Here is a 15,232-nt window from a genome sequence, read left to right as displayed (position 1 = left end):
GCATAAGTTTTGAACTGAAATTCCTGGCCAATTCCAATATAAAAAGTAAGTGATTTTTTATAAATAAAGATTTTGATTGATTGTAAACCAAGCAGTGTTTGCATTTGGAACTATGTTTTGCAACTGTTGGATATTTCTGTTATGGAAAGAGTGACATGTCATTGTATAGCAAAAAGCCTGGTGTAGGAACTACAGTGGCAGAGTTGAGTATGTTGTTAGTCTAAATCACCCATTCAAGTCATTCTCTTGTTAGTCATTTAGCCCCTTAGTGGTTTAGGTTCAGAGCATGATAACATGAACTAGAAGGGACACTCAATCATTCCTGACAGTGTTGCGTATATGGACATAGAGAGGACCTGACAGAGTAGAGGTTAATAAGGTGTTTTTCCCCTGTGATAAAAAACTTCTGCTCTGTATTGCACTTTCTGGATGTTTCAATCACAATCACTTATTACTTCAACAGAGAGCTACTATAAGGTATATCAAACAATCTGTATAGTTTCCTTGTTTACTGAATCTGTTCCGGTTAAGAGCTAATGTTAAATAATTACTAGTGGCACTTTTAGGCGGCAAAGCAATTCTCATCAAGTGCTACAGAACTGTATTGGTTGTCAAGTGTGTGTGTGATGTTTATACACACACACACACACACACACACACACACACACACACACACACACATTGTAAAAGAATGTTAAGGCTGCAAAGTCAAACACTCAAAAGTTAGGAAACACCAAACTTAAGGTTGCATGTGCAATCTTTATTTGGCCCCCATGTGCGTAACCATTATGAAACAGTCTAAAATACATGATCACATGCTATTTTTTCTACATTATCCCTGCCTCATTCAGTGCACAGGATGGATAGTACACATGGAATGAGCAGCTATTCACTTTTATTTTATGCTCATTCAGTGCTTCGTTTGCTACGTGCAATTCAAACCTTGTTTTGAAGAGAGAATTATTAATTTCCTCATGGACTTTTCTGTGGTGCTCATCACTCTAATTAGTTAATACTAAATTTCACAACACCACTTTGAGGTGCTGAGTGGTATTATCCACATTTTACAGATGGAGGACAGAGGCTCAGAGAGATTAAGGTGAAATGCCTATGGCCTAAATTTTCAGAAAACTGACAATAGTACTGTCTAGTCTGTGCACTGACTGAGTTAGGGATCCCAGTGGAAAAAGAGTAGGTGATCATATGATTAAAGACTGTATCATAATGCATCTGCACAAGAGGGCCAAATTAAGGTTTCAGTCACAACTGGCATTTGGGTGCTTGACTTTGCAATATCAATTTTTTTTAAATGTAGATTTTTAGTATGTAATTTCTTAGGTTTTTTAGAATGGTTTTAGAAGGTTTTTTAGCAATGAAAAAAATAAAAAGTTGGATCATCTGGAATAATACCATCACCCACATGGGTCATAAGCAGGGTTGGAAACTTGAGTCCACAGTTCAGATCTCTCCCACTTAAGCTAATGGAGTAAATGATAGCACTAGTATGTTGTCATCCTCTGGGTAGACCACTCACTAGAGAGAAGTGGGTTTGATAGTTGTTTTCTTACAGCAAAGGAATGTTGACTCTCAGGAATCTTGGTTCTGCAAGGGAATGTGCTTAATGGTTGGGGACCCCGCTGTCCCTGTTCCCCTCCCTCATTGACCCTTTCTGTCCCCTCCAGCCTGTCCCTGGTCCTCATCTTAGTTCTTCATCTAGCAAGGATCCTTGTTCCAATCTATTTCCTGCTGTCCCAAAGTCCAGCTCATGTTCTCTCTCTATTCAAATCAGGCTGCTATTTTTCTTCCATGCTACTTGGGCATCAGCTGGGGACCACTGAGTGTATGTCTATACTGCAATTTAAAAATCAATGGCTGGCCCATGCCAGCTGACTCGGGCTTGAGCTAAGGAGCTGTTTAATTGCTGTGTAGACGTTTGGGCTCAGGCTGGAGCCCAGGCTCTCTGACCCTGTGAGGTGGAAGGGTCCCAGGGCTCAGACTGCAGCCTGAGCTGGAATGTCTACACCACAATTAAACAGCCCCTTAGCCCGAATCCCATGAGCCTGAGTAAGCTGGCAGGGGCAGCCATGGGTGTCTAATTGCAGTGTAGACATACCCTGAGAGCTCGGGGGAGACACTCTGCCTGTTCTCAGTTCCCAGAAGTACTGCACAACCCCTGCAGACTTGCTCTGGAACATGCCCAGTATAGACAGAATATTTGGAGAATTTAGCTGTCAAATTCAAATGAGCCTCTACTGAGCATATGTGAATGGAGATTTTTCAAAAGTTTATAATTTGGCCAAATTTGGGCGCTTTTTTTTTTTCCACTGGGATAGCAAATGGCATATCCCTGCCACCAGGACAACTCCCTTCTGCCAAATTTCAAGTTCCAAAGCATGGAGGAGCTAGAGCTTCTCAAGGAAGCAGCTATAAGAATTTTTTTAAAGTGGGTACTACAAGGTATGTTTCCCCAACTGTATGGAATGCAATCCATATGGAAATGGCATTTTGGGGTGGAGTGGTAATTGAGCCACGGACTCCTTTTCACTCTCTACGGAGGAGACAGGATTGTACAGCCCTTCCCCATCAGGCAGTAGGAAGGAGGCTTCCCATTGCCCAGAGGTAAAGGGGTCACTTCTCTGCAGTGGGAGGAGAGATGGCGGTATAATCTTCATCCCTTTCTACTTTGGACAGTAGGAGGGAACTTAGTGGAAGTTCTCTCCACTTCCTGTCTTTGCATAGCAGATTGGGAGAAGGGATGGCTGAAACCACAGACCAGACCCTGCTGGTCATGAGCAAACAGGCCCCAGTGGTTTAGTCTGGAACAGATGAATGCCTTTTTTTCAGAGAAACAAGATGGGTGAGGTGACATCTTTTATTGGACCAACTTCTGTAGGTGACAGAGACAAGCTTTCAAGATACACTGAGCTCTTCTTCGGGTCTTTTTTGAGGTCTGTCAGATTTGGGCCCCAATAGCCAGAGATTTCTTCTGCTTACCTGCAGTTAGTGTAGGGTTCTGCTTTGGGTGCCTGGATTTTGGCCCATTTAAAAATAAATAAATAGAAATACATATGACGTAGTATTGTACAGAGGTTACCCCACAGTTCCGAGTTAGGCCCCAATCCAGCTTTTGTTGATGTAAATGGGAAAGACTTCCATTTCCAATATTTCCTGTGAGTTGAATTGGGTACTTTGAAATGCATACCATCTTAGCTAAATTACTTCACTGAGGGTGAAATTCATCCCCGTGCAGAGGGTCACTATATGACCAATGCACCACTTGAGACCCACTTAAACACTATTTTTAGGGATAAGTGGGCTTGCTTTAAGTGATGCACACATCTGGTGCTGGTCGTCTACACAGGAGTGCATTTTCACATGCAGGGCCTACAAAACTGCGAAATAGAATAAATGGGCAAAATACCCTTCGTTTATTGCCTTTACAAACCATGTCACACTGAGTTTTCAGTCATCATTAGTAAAATATGCACTTTTTAAAGATTGATCTGTTACTCTTTTTATTACGGTAAACAGATAAAACTAGTAAAGGTCAAGCTGCAATTTGAATCTGTGTAATAAATACTTTTTTGAGTAGTAAGAGATAAAGTAAATACAGGTACTTATTTAGCTGTAAATGTTAAAACATTCACAAATTAACTTAACTTCAGCCATCAATCAGGATCATCAGATTTCTGTTCTCCCTTTTAATTCTTAATATAATTTAATAATACATTTACAGATGTTTCAACATTGTTTGTCAATAATACTAAAACACAGGAATGATGTTAAAGCAAGAAAAACAGATGTAAAAGAAAATATACAATATGAAAAGTAGTTAAACATTGTGTTGTTTGTTACTCCAAAGCAAAATTAAGGTGAGAAGGTAGGCTTCTGTGAAGAGGAAGTGGACCAACCCTATCAAGCCCACCAACCATAAAAAGGAATCTTGCTGAGCAAATGGTTTGATTATTCAAACAATTCAGAATATGTGTGGTAAATTAGCTGTTCTAAATGTACCATGTGCAGGGCTTTTAAAACAGATTTTTACTTTTATGTTTTCACTAAGTCTTAGCTAATTGTTACGCATTTCACCTTGAATGCCAATTGTAATAATAATATTACATCTGTAGTCTATTTCTTGGTTCTTAAATTACAGTAATCCAGAATACTCACTACGTAAAACACTGTACAACACTCATAAGAAAATATTGAAATCAGTCAAAAATGTGTAGCTTGCATATTGCCTTAGACAGACCTGGAGAGTTGCCAGACAACCAAGGTATTATTAGGAAAGCTGAGCAAATAGCTTGCAGGGAGAAGAGTTGTGAATTTCAAATCCATCAGGTATTGTCATGTCAGAGGATCTTAGGAGTGTGCTGCTTTTGTCTGATTTTAAGGAAAAAAAACAATAAATTCATATTTTTAAAAGTACTTAGTTTCATGTTTTACAGCACAGACTTAAGTATAATTTATATGGTTAAAATACTTAAATAACAAAATATGAGTAAATTATTTACCAAGATGGTAGGTACTTATAGTATATATTCAGAATGCCACACTCATTTTTCTTCTGGGACTACATTTTTAAGTGGGAGGAACCCATCATGCTCTAAGACTATCTTATAGTAGGTTACCATCTACACCACATGGCTGTGATGTTGATTTGTCCTCCATACTTTGTTCAAAGCAGCCTTGGAGTTCTTGGTGCCCCCAAGATAGACTAGATTATAATGCCCAGAGACAAAATTCTTGCCATCTATGAGTAACACATTTGTTTCAAGTGTCCCCAAAGCTGTCCCTGGATCCAGACTGAAATGGAGGGGAGTTCTTGGGGGAGTGAATTACCTCACTCATTTCAAGACTATAAACCCTTCGAATCAAGATTAAAATTCACAAGGCAGTGTGGACAAATATACATTACCTCAGCCTGTATAATAAATGATACATTAGAAGATTGTATTGTCCAGTGCATCAGACCGAGTCTAATCTTTCTGATCATGAATATCCTGCCTGATAACAGGAAGGGTCAGCACTAAAACCTTGGTAGAGCTGATGGCGCATCGCTGGCTGGTTGTTTAGTGACATTGCAGTTTCTACCACTGCAGAAAAGGGACACGGACACACACACACACACACACACACACACACACACACACACACTCACAGTAGAATGTGCAAGAGAGAAAAGGCGGGTAATACCCAGAGTCCCCATTCAAGCTGGCCATTAAAGACAAGTTAAATATTCTCTGTTACAATCACCAGCACCAAAATTCCTCTGGTTTCTAGTGGTGGAAATACTGGAAAGCCCTTCCAACAGCTTTTCCCTCTCTGAGTAGGAATAAATTATTTTTCCAAGGAGGGTTCTGCATATGGGTCATGACTTGGTCAGGTGACTTTCTGTGTGCATATCCATAAATATTAGACCCCCTACTTGTTACTAACCCTCTTGTTGCAAAGTTCCTATGGAACAGGAACTCTATGCAGCTTTAAATGAGACAGAACTGGGGAGACCACACATCCCATTGTGATAGAAGGATAAGACGGATCATGAACTACTTGTTGGTGTGTGGGTCAGGTAAAATTCATCCCTGCACAAAGGACCAACAAAAGGTCTACAAGCCATGTTGAGCTAGTCTATTCTGATGCTTTATGCCAGCCAGTTTGCTCAGAGATGAATTTCAGTTGGCATGCACAAAGTAACCAAAACTTTACCGTGATCTGTTCTAAAAACTTTTAACCATTGTCATAGGCCTTCTGGGTAAAATTCACCTCTGTGCAGAGAACTAACACAAAGCTTATTTAAACCCTCAAAATAGGCCTTAAGTGGGACTCCAGTGGTGCCTAGCCCTTGGGCTTGCCCTCTGTACCAATCTGAATTTCACTTTTTGCTAGTTATGGAGAGACCTTCCTTGGATACATGGGGCCAACAAAAAAAGAAAGTGAATTTCTAGTAAATTTCCACTAGTTTGCAAGCAAATCAACCTCTTTTGAGTACTCAGCAAATAAATTAAATAATAGCCAGCAATTACCAAATGCATATCAACACATACACTTTTTAAATCGAGGGAAGTCAGCTCCCTTAGCAGAATGTTGCACTCTACAGACAAGGCAAGCATGCCGAGAGAATGACAGTCAGGACGCTTGGCATTTTAGAAGTTAATAGGTAGCAAAAATTGTTTTTCCCCTAGGCATTCCATCTTTTATATGATAGTTTTGTACATGACAAACTTTTTAGTGGATGCATTCATATTCTGTAACTAATGTGCTGTCAGGTGTCATGAAGATAAGATTAAAAGGCACTGTTCATACATTTTCCAGTTGCCTTATTTTCTCCCTTTTGCAAGAGCTTTATTCTGTTGTATTAGGGTCTGGGTCAGAATTCTTTGTTAGTTTCTGTTTAAAAAAATACAACTGAAACCCAAGTATACGCTATGTGTAAACAGAGTTATTCTTTAAAAACATATAGGACATCTTACACATTATGGCAATCCCTGCCAAGCAATCTTACATACATTGAGGTGCTTACAGTTTTTCTTTAAAATGAGAGAGTGGTTTTTTTGTTGTTGTTAGAAAAAGTAACCTCGGCAGGGGAAGTGGAGGAGGAGGGAAGTAATGGTTTGTCATTTCTTTGCAAGTCAGGTTTTGGTCTATTCTTGTCAAATCTGTCTTAAGTGTGTTTACATACAGTTTGCCTTTCTGGTATTTTGTGCTTGCACAGACCTGATCTCCACCTATTTTGTGTCAACAGTTGCTGAGATTTGTGTACAGCGATTAACCCTTGAGAACTGAAACCCTGACAAGCTAAGAACTGTGCCCTCAGAGACCCTTTCCCTCACTTACATCATAAAGTTGCTCCAGGCTGTGCCCACATAGAACAAACTGCATTTTTGAGTAGTTAAAAAGTCAACCTGAAATATTAAAAATGGGGCAAATGTTGCCTCCTTGTTGAATAAAACAATTTTCTCTTCTCAAAAATGAAACTGAGCCAGAGGCATATGGGAAGGAAGTGCTTTTGAGGGTGTACTTTTTTGCCCAGTTTGGTCTTAAATAATCCTGCAGAAATTCTGTATCACTGTCTGTATTAGAATTAAACACTTAAAGATCCCTTTGGGTTTTTTTAGAAAAAGAAAAGAAAACAGCAGATACATTTAAAAAAAAATACTTCCACTGCAGTCCTAAACAAAATCTAGGTCATATAACCGTTTCAGTGGTTAAAATACTGTGCTATCCATTGCCTCTTAATATTCAGTTATAATTCCACCCTGAACCTAAAAGGGATAGCTTCTCAGATGGTGTAAATCAGCATAGCATCATTGATATAGATTATCTGAGGACCTAGCTATGATAAGCTTTATGTGCCTCCTTCTTCTGTGCCATTCCTCTGACCTACCGATGTACATTTGATCATACCATTTTCTGGGGACATCAGTTCTCCTCTCCTTGCCCTAATAAATGTCATGGTGGGGAGATTCCCTAATCAGCAATAATAGGAGATTCCATTCATGGAAATTAATCTCCAAGCAAAATGGGAATCACATTACCAGACAAAATTTTGAAACTGCAAATTGGGAATTAGGGATAAAGCCTCAATGAAATGTGCTAAACAGTGACTCTTGGATTATTACAAGTTTACATTTAAATATTCTAGAAATTAGGTGTTAAATTGGAAAAATTATGGAAACACTAGGTAAATGAGTGATTCCAGTAAGTGGTATAGAATATTGCAAGTCCTGAAAGTGAATATTTTGGCAGTTGTTACTAGCTGATGATCTTTCATGGTCTATGCGAAAAGAATTGGTCGTTTCAGACCAGTTTCTATTAAACAGAAGTCTGTGTCATAAAAACACCACCACAACTGCCATTTTTGTTTGTAGTCTTAGCAGCGACAGCAAGGACCAAATCGTCATGGAAATGGAGCTACCCTCTCCTACCTAAAGAGCCAGAACATGGGTTGCTGGGTGACTCTACCTGGTTCATTCCATGTGAGAGTCACAAATCAAACTATAGCGTTTCGATTTGTATTCTCTTGTTTTCAGAGGCTCTGTGGCTGTATGCCCCTAAGAGGCTCTTCAGGGGTCTGGTTGGCCACTCTCAGCTCACTCCAGTGACCCGTTAGGGTGGGAGCATCTGGTATGGGACACTGGTTCTTTAATTCCTAAATGGTCTGCTGGAGGACAGGACATAATACAGAGATCTATAGCCTTCACACACAAGAGCATTTCTCAGCCCCTGCTCATTTGAGCCAGCAGCTAGTAGTGTGAGCAGTCTGCTTGCTCTAACTTTTTTACTGTGGGCCACAGGACTGGGCACATCTTCCCACTCTCCCATAAGATCTATTATAAGTAGTGGGTGGGGGACAGTAGCCTGTACAAGGCTCCCAACTGGAAAAGCCACCAGACCTTAGAAGAGGGCCACCAGCCTTTTGGACAGGAAGATCCAGGGTCAAGGCAAGACTCTAGACTAGATAGAAAGAGAAGTTCTATATGCTTTTTTGATTGTTTGTCAGAGGGACTTTTACATACTAAAGCAGCGCTCATGATATAGGTGCTAAGCCAGATGGAACCCTAGAAACTCCCCACTTACATTGACAAGCTTTTGGGGCTAAGGCTGTGATGTCCATAAATGCAATGAATCTCGGAGCCCCAGCTAAGCTTGAATGGATGAGTTGCAAGTATTTTATCCAGCTCTAGTTTAGAGTGTCAGTGGGGAAACTTGCACTACTGCTGCCTGTGCACGTGCCTCTTGTGTGGACACGGGGACCTCAGGGATCAAAATTAGACACTGCTGCTATATTCAACTCAAAAAACAGATGATGTTGAAATACCAGATCAGAAGAAGATATTCCTGAGAGGCAATAGTCTTTTTAAAGAAATAGCCAATGGTTTGCAATAAGATTTGAAAGCCAATTCAGTATATTATCCTTTCACCGCACAATCCATGCAATAGAGTAGAAAGTCGAAGTCGCTAGATTGAAGCTGCCTTCTGAAGACCAACCACCTGATTGTACTGTAGATTTTGGTATGCAACAGACTTGGGCCTGAGTTACAAAGTTTAGATCGAGTTGAGAGTTTTAGGATTCAGGGTTTATATTCAGGCCTATTTCTAGAATTTATCCAGCTGTAATGACCATTTATTGGTTTGTCTGTCTGTAGGCACATGTGAAAACAGCCACAGATGAAGGGTAAGTTCAGAATGGAAGAGTTGCACACCAATTCTGGCTATCCTCAAAACCAGCAGAGAGAGCCCCACTCCACACACACGCTACTGCAGGCATGTTGAAGGACATTCCATGGGTTAGAGGCCAGGAGTGTGGTCTGTGCCTTTCAGCATGTGCTTCTATAATCCAGCAAAGCCTGTGAAACAGGAGCTCAGACTAGATGAACAGGTCAGACTAGATGTTCACAGTGGTCCCTTCTGGCTTTATAATCTATGAAAGACAGTTCAATACGTCCACTCAGGGAGATTATTTGTGCTGGAAACAGGGAGCAGGAAGTGCACTGGTGATTAGAAGTGGATGTACAGTTCAAGACATTTCTGTAATGGACCAGAACTTGGCCCATAGTATTATTTCGTGGCTGTAAAGAATCAGTTCATCTCGTGGTGTAAGTGAGAACAATTTTAATGCTGTTCTAATTTATAGTTGCTTGTAGTGATCTTTAAAGGGTTATTGTGGCACCTGAGGATCACCAGAGAGCTTCTACAGTGGGGTCTAGGATTGGGGAAAAGCAGAGGATTAGCTCTGCTTGCTCTTCTCTATTTGAGGATTTACTCTTGCATCAATTGGCCACTTAGGTGATTTTATATCTTCTTTGCAAGAATTGTGGTGTCAGGGAGTCAGATTTCTGCCTGCCCCTCCCCAACCCCATAGAGACTGGACACAGAAGATTTAGTATGGTGGCAGGGGTACTGGAAGTTGGAAAGGAGTAGAATTCTGGGAGATCACTCAGGTGTCGCCTACCCTTGTGTTCTTTGGGGACTTCCTGGGTGCAGCTGAGGGTTTGGAACAAGGGAGGAGCAGGGCCAGGAGCAGGTGAATCTGTCACTATGCAGAGCCGTCAGTTGTCATTCCTTCCAGAGGGCATGCACCAAGAGTGGGTGCTGCTCCTACCATGATGTGGTAATAACAACTGAGCAGTGCCTCCATCCAGCTCAGTGGCAGGATACCCTCCTGACCCTCTTCATAGCTCTCCAGAGACCATTCCTGTTGTTTGGGGTGGGTGTGTCCCACGATGAATAACAAGAAGGTGCCTGGGGTGGGAGGGGGAGAAGAGTAAATATAGCATTCAGAGAAGATCAAGCAGGATTCTGACAAAAGACACAGTTCTTATGTGCCTGGCTAGTAAATGTAGGGCACACCAAGTATACACACTGGATGTGTATATCTGATCACATCTTCATCCTTTCTATCTTTGTGCTTGATATGCTTGGTACATTAGCAGGTTGTGGTTGCAAGAGAATAAATAGCACTTTCCTGCTTCAAAGAAACTTTTCTGAATGCACAATAGGAATACATTTGTAGGGTCACATAGTAATGCTTGAAGTCAGAAAGTATTTTTAAAACAAAATTGCAGAACAGCATATGGCTTTCATTAGTGCTTTACATCAAATTTGTCAGCTAATTAGTGGTTTTTCATCACTAGTTTTGCATAGTATTTTATTTGTAGTTCACTCTTAAATATTATCTTACACACTACCCAACCCTCTGTATTCTCATTTGACAAATATTCCAGTGCTGCCAAAGGAGGAAAACTAAGCTTCAGGGAGAACTTTGATACATCTGATTGATGGACTTGCTGTAATTTGAGTAAATTCCAATATTACGTTTCTGAAGTAGGCGGTTAGCAGAGCATGTATTCTCTTCCCTCCCTACCCCTATTTAGTGTTGTAAATGATGTATTGCAGTTCTGACTGTCTTCATTTCAGAGGAGGAGGAGAGAGAAACCAAGAAAAGTTGCCAGTCATGGCTTCATGAGGTCTGCTTCAACTTTCTTGAGTGTTTTGAAACCCGTTTTTCACAAATAAAAGGAGTGTAGGAAGCATGGAAAGTTAATGAATGGTGGTTATGGGTCATTAACCTCACTAACTAGCTTCAAGATAAAACCTCTTTAATAACTGTAGTAAGAGTTTTTTTCATATTTATTTCTCATTTTAGAGGTGGGAAGTATGATTACAGTTGGGAAACCTCCAGTTACTCTCTCTATTGATAATTCAAGAGGGATCTATTTATTCTTGAATGTGTTTTTTAAGGCTGTTTTTTAAAGCACATTTTAGACTTTGAAATGTGAAAATTTTGTGAAATGATTTCTGCAAAAGTTTTTTTCTCTCTTTAATTTACTACCTAAAAAGGCCCAAGAAAGTACATAAACAAGCAAAACTGCAAATTCGGAATTAGGGATAAAGCCGCAATGAAATGTGCTAAACAGTGACTCTTGGATTATTACAAGTTTACATTTAAATATTCTAGAAATTAAGTGTTAAACTGAAAAAAAAATTATGGAAACACTACATAAATGAGTGATTCCAGTAAGTGGTATAGAATATTGCAAGTCCTGAAAGTGAGTATTTTGGCAGTTTTGGTGACTGAAACTGAAGGCAGGGTAATGCTTTTAGAAATAATCTATTGTAAAAATGATACCATTAGTAGCCTTAGGTACTTTGTTACCAATATTTATGTGGATGGATCCTAGTTGGTCTGTTTATACTTTATTTGAAAGTCATCTTTCTTTTCAAAGTAGATAGATACATTTTAAAGGTGAGATATACAAAAGGCATTGGTTTAACAATGGGGTTTGCCATTTTATAGGTTTTGTGGGTTTTCTTATAGTCCTTAAACCTGTTTGCTGGAACATGCTTCAAAATGATTGAAGCATTGTGTTTTCTGGCACTTAATAGCACCACTTCTGATATGCAACCCCCTGGCCAGCATTCAGACACTACTCTCCAGTGTGAAATTGACAGGGAACAACATAAGGGCTCAGAGACTGGCAATATTGTAAAAATGTTTGTATTTTGGGAGGGCAGGTGGGATTAAATTTATATGCGCCATCAAGTCTAAACATCTATCTTTAGGGGGCTTGCACGAGTAAATCTAATATAACACTGAAAACTGGAAGTCTCTAACCATGAAGTAAAGTCACAAGCAAAGGTGACTTTAGAAACAGTGATAGCAAGGGAGGGCATCATTTTATTTAATGGACAGAAGTGTGAAATACACACTTTTTCAGCTAGCGCTGCAGATGACTACACAAGCAACAAAGGGAGGTGCAGCGAGAGGAAAAAGAGCAGATTTATGTGAAAAACATCAGGCAAGCTGTAACATGAAACTAGCAAAATCTGCCTTTTGAAGGGCTTTGTGACTTAGCGAAAATACTCGCTTTCTGGCTGGTGCATTTTAGCCAGTTTCACCCTAAAATTATTGGCTGGTAAAGTTTTTGGGGGTGTGGTTTTTTTTGTGTTTGGGTTTTTTTTGGTCATCACCAGTGATGCCGCCGCTCAATGAGAGGAAACAAAACTTGTTTATTGCAGTGAAGGCAGGCGAGCTGAAGGTCAAAGTTCAAAGGCAGATTGCTGCATCACTGGGCTTTGGTCTGATCTTATCCATGTGACCAGAGATGCTCATTGTCACAATAAGCGAGACCTTTAAATAGGGGAGAGCTACTGTTACCACTGGAGAATAAAAGTCTAAAAGAAAACAGTTCAGTAAAATGCATATTTAAAAAAGAGTGTTGCCTCTTGGTTCTCTTTAGAGTGGGGAGAAGCTACACAAATAGATTTTTGTTCGTTCTTGCTTGATTAGCAAAGAGAGAATAGGAGTACTTGTGGCACCTTAGAGACTAACAAATTTATTTGAGCATCTAAGGTGCCCCAAGTACTCCTTTTCTTTTTGCGATTACAGACTAACACGGCTGCTACTCTGAAAAGAGAGAATAGGAGCTGTTGTATCTAAAGGGAGAAGAAAATGAGATTAATTTAAAAAATAATTCAGCCTCTCTGAGCTTGTACCTTTGCCCAACTGTTTAACTCTCTTCCCCTTACAAAAATATCCATTTGCATATGCATTGTTTTGCAGCATTCCACACAATGTGTTAACTTTTTTCAGTTTGGTGGCAGGTCTGACTTGCACTTTGACAAATCACATTAGTTATAAGCAGCTATTGACTCTGCTATTCAGGAAGAAAGAGTCTGCATCAGAGTAACTTTATTGACACATGGTGTAGTGTGGAAATAAACACTCCTTAGGCAAACACTTAAGCATGTGCGTAACTTTACTAACATGAGTAAAATTATGTCTATGTTTTAAGTATGAGGTTAAGTGTTTGCCAGAATGGAACCATAATTTGTTATAGGAGTTGGTAGAAGATTTGTATTTGGAGAAAATTAGTTTTGAATAAACATTTGTTTTACAAGTAAATACTTTTTTTAAAAAAAGCATTAGTCCTAGTTCCTTCTGCATTTTTAAAACAAAAACATTCTTTAAAGTAATAGAATGTTAACAAGGAAGGAAATGAGAGTGATGTGAGTGCTAGGAACAATTGGAGGGGTTTTTGTTGTTGTTAACTGTTTTGTGCCACCATTTTGTTGCTACCAGGGCTTCTATCATTGTATTGAACAAGAATTTTGCAAATTCAAGTAGTGATCTTGCTATTGACCCTTCTTTACTAAAAACTGTGGCAGAGAGGTTTTATTCCTAAATACATATTCCTTTTCCGTACATAATTAAATATTTTTCTTTTTTTGTGAACAGCCCTAAGACGTGATTTGTAGATATAATTGAATCACATTCTGCTCTCTGAAAGCAGAACAGTTATTCCTACTTTAATCTAATGTGTTCTTTTGGGTTCACAGGAAAAATAAAGAAACTTTAAAGTAGATACTTTTTTTTTTTTAATGCATAGTAGTTTGGAATCTACTATAATGCAAAGTAAAGCATTCTGTTACAAAGACAGGGAGGATGGGACAGAAGGTTAAAGGGCATTTTGGAAACAAACAGCTGGACCAGTTTATTTAAACAGATACAAGGATGGGGAGCTGACCTCAGTTTGACTTCTAGTGGGAGGAGCAAGAATGTCATTTTATTACTTTGCCCAGAAGGAAAATGTTCTTGCATCTGAATTCACCCCTAAGGCATCCAAACACATGGCTGTTTTGCAGAATCTGTCTACTTATACAAAATACATATTTAAGGAAGTGCCTGTGTGTAAAATGTACTGAAAGTAGACATCCTGAGTGGTAGTGTGGGACAAACAGGTGAGAATGTGTTTTATTTTAGACAGGTCTTATTTATAAGTATTGGTAAATACCAGACTAAATAATTCGTTGAAGTAAGATTCAGCTACCTAATCTACTAATAATGTGCGTCCTTTGGAGAAGGGGGAAGGTTGAAAAGGTTGGTTATTTGTACCAGTAAATGTTCTCAGTTTACTTAAGCTGTTTAGCTGTGTACTTCTTGTTCTGAGTGAAAAGATTTTTCCTAAATGAGGGTTTTTATGGAGAGCTAGCAAGCATAAAACTGCTCCCCATAAAACTGGTCAGATGGCTACCAGAAAGGGTCCCCCTCCTTATTCTCCAAGGACTTCCTACTCTGTCAGGTATTTAGAAGTCTATGTAGTACAAGGGTGGGATGCACATAGGAAAAGCAAAAGTCTTCTGGGTTTACCAAAATAAATACCTTATTTCTATGTTGTTTTTCTTATGAGAGTTGCTATGAAAATTGCTTTCTCCAAATGCCAGGTTCCTGGTATTAAACAATTTTATAATTCATCATGGAGCTAAGACAGCTAATGGGGGGGGAAGCAGATACTTTAATTGCCTTTTTTACATGGTGTTTGTGCTACACCTGTGCTTGTAATGAGAATGGAGAATTAGTCTAACCTTCTGCTCACATTTATTCTAATTTTCATGGTTCGTACAAGATAATGATGAACTGATTTGCAGCACAGTTTGTTGTAGTTTATTTTTGTGTATTAGAAGTGTGTATAAAAATTGATACAGAACTGGTACTGATTAAAGTATGACCTAATGTATGTGTAAGATTTACAGAATAGGGCCCTGTGTATATGTGTGAGTGCTTCCAGAGTACCTTTTGGCAAGACAAGATTGATTATAATTCACATCTTGATTAACTTTCTGAGGACTTGTGTAATGGAAGTCAGTCAGGAAAGTGAAATCTAAGGAAACTAAGCGTGCTGTACTGTAGATGTCTCTTTTAAAGACTACTGAAGTACAAACAACATAA

The 15,232-nt window shown here is 39.3% G+C and overlaps 1 protein-coding gene and 1 long non-coding RNA gene across 5 annotated transcripts in view; both read left to right on the top strand.

Annotated features, from left to right (window-relative positions):
• MEIS1 (Meis homeobox 1) overlaps nucleotides 1-15,232 on the top strand; it is a 128,050-nt gene that overhangs the window by 105,635 nt on the left and 7,183 nt on the right. The gene's annotated exons all lie outside the window — the stretch shown is intronic.
• The window catches only part of LOC122459567, a 13,990-nt gene continuing 773 nt past the window's right edge, over nucleotides 2,016-15,232 (top strand). The window contains exons 1-2 of the long non-coding RNA XR_006280350.1: nucleotides 2,016-2,461; nucleotides 12,799-15,232. The exon at nucleotides 12,799-15,232 is cut by the window's right edge and continues 773 nt beyond it. This is a non-coding gene — a long non-coding RNA (uncharacterized LOC122459567). The remainder of the gene's footprint in view (nucleotides 2,462-12,798) is intronic.

The sequence above is a fragment of the Dermochelys coriacea genome, chromosome 3 (genome assembly GCF_009764565.3).
Source record: "Dermochelys coriacea isolate rDerCor1 chromosome 3, rDerCor1.pri.v4, whole genome shotgun sequence".
NCBI classification, from domain to species: Eukaryota; Metazoa; Chordata; order Testudines; family Dermochelyidae; genus Dermochelys; species Dermochelys coriacea.
This window is presented reverse-complemented; position numbering and strand designations above follow the sequence as displayed.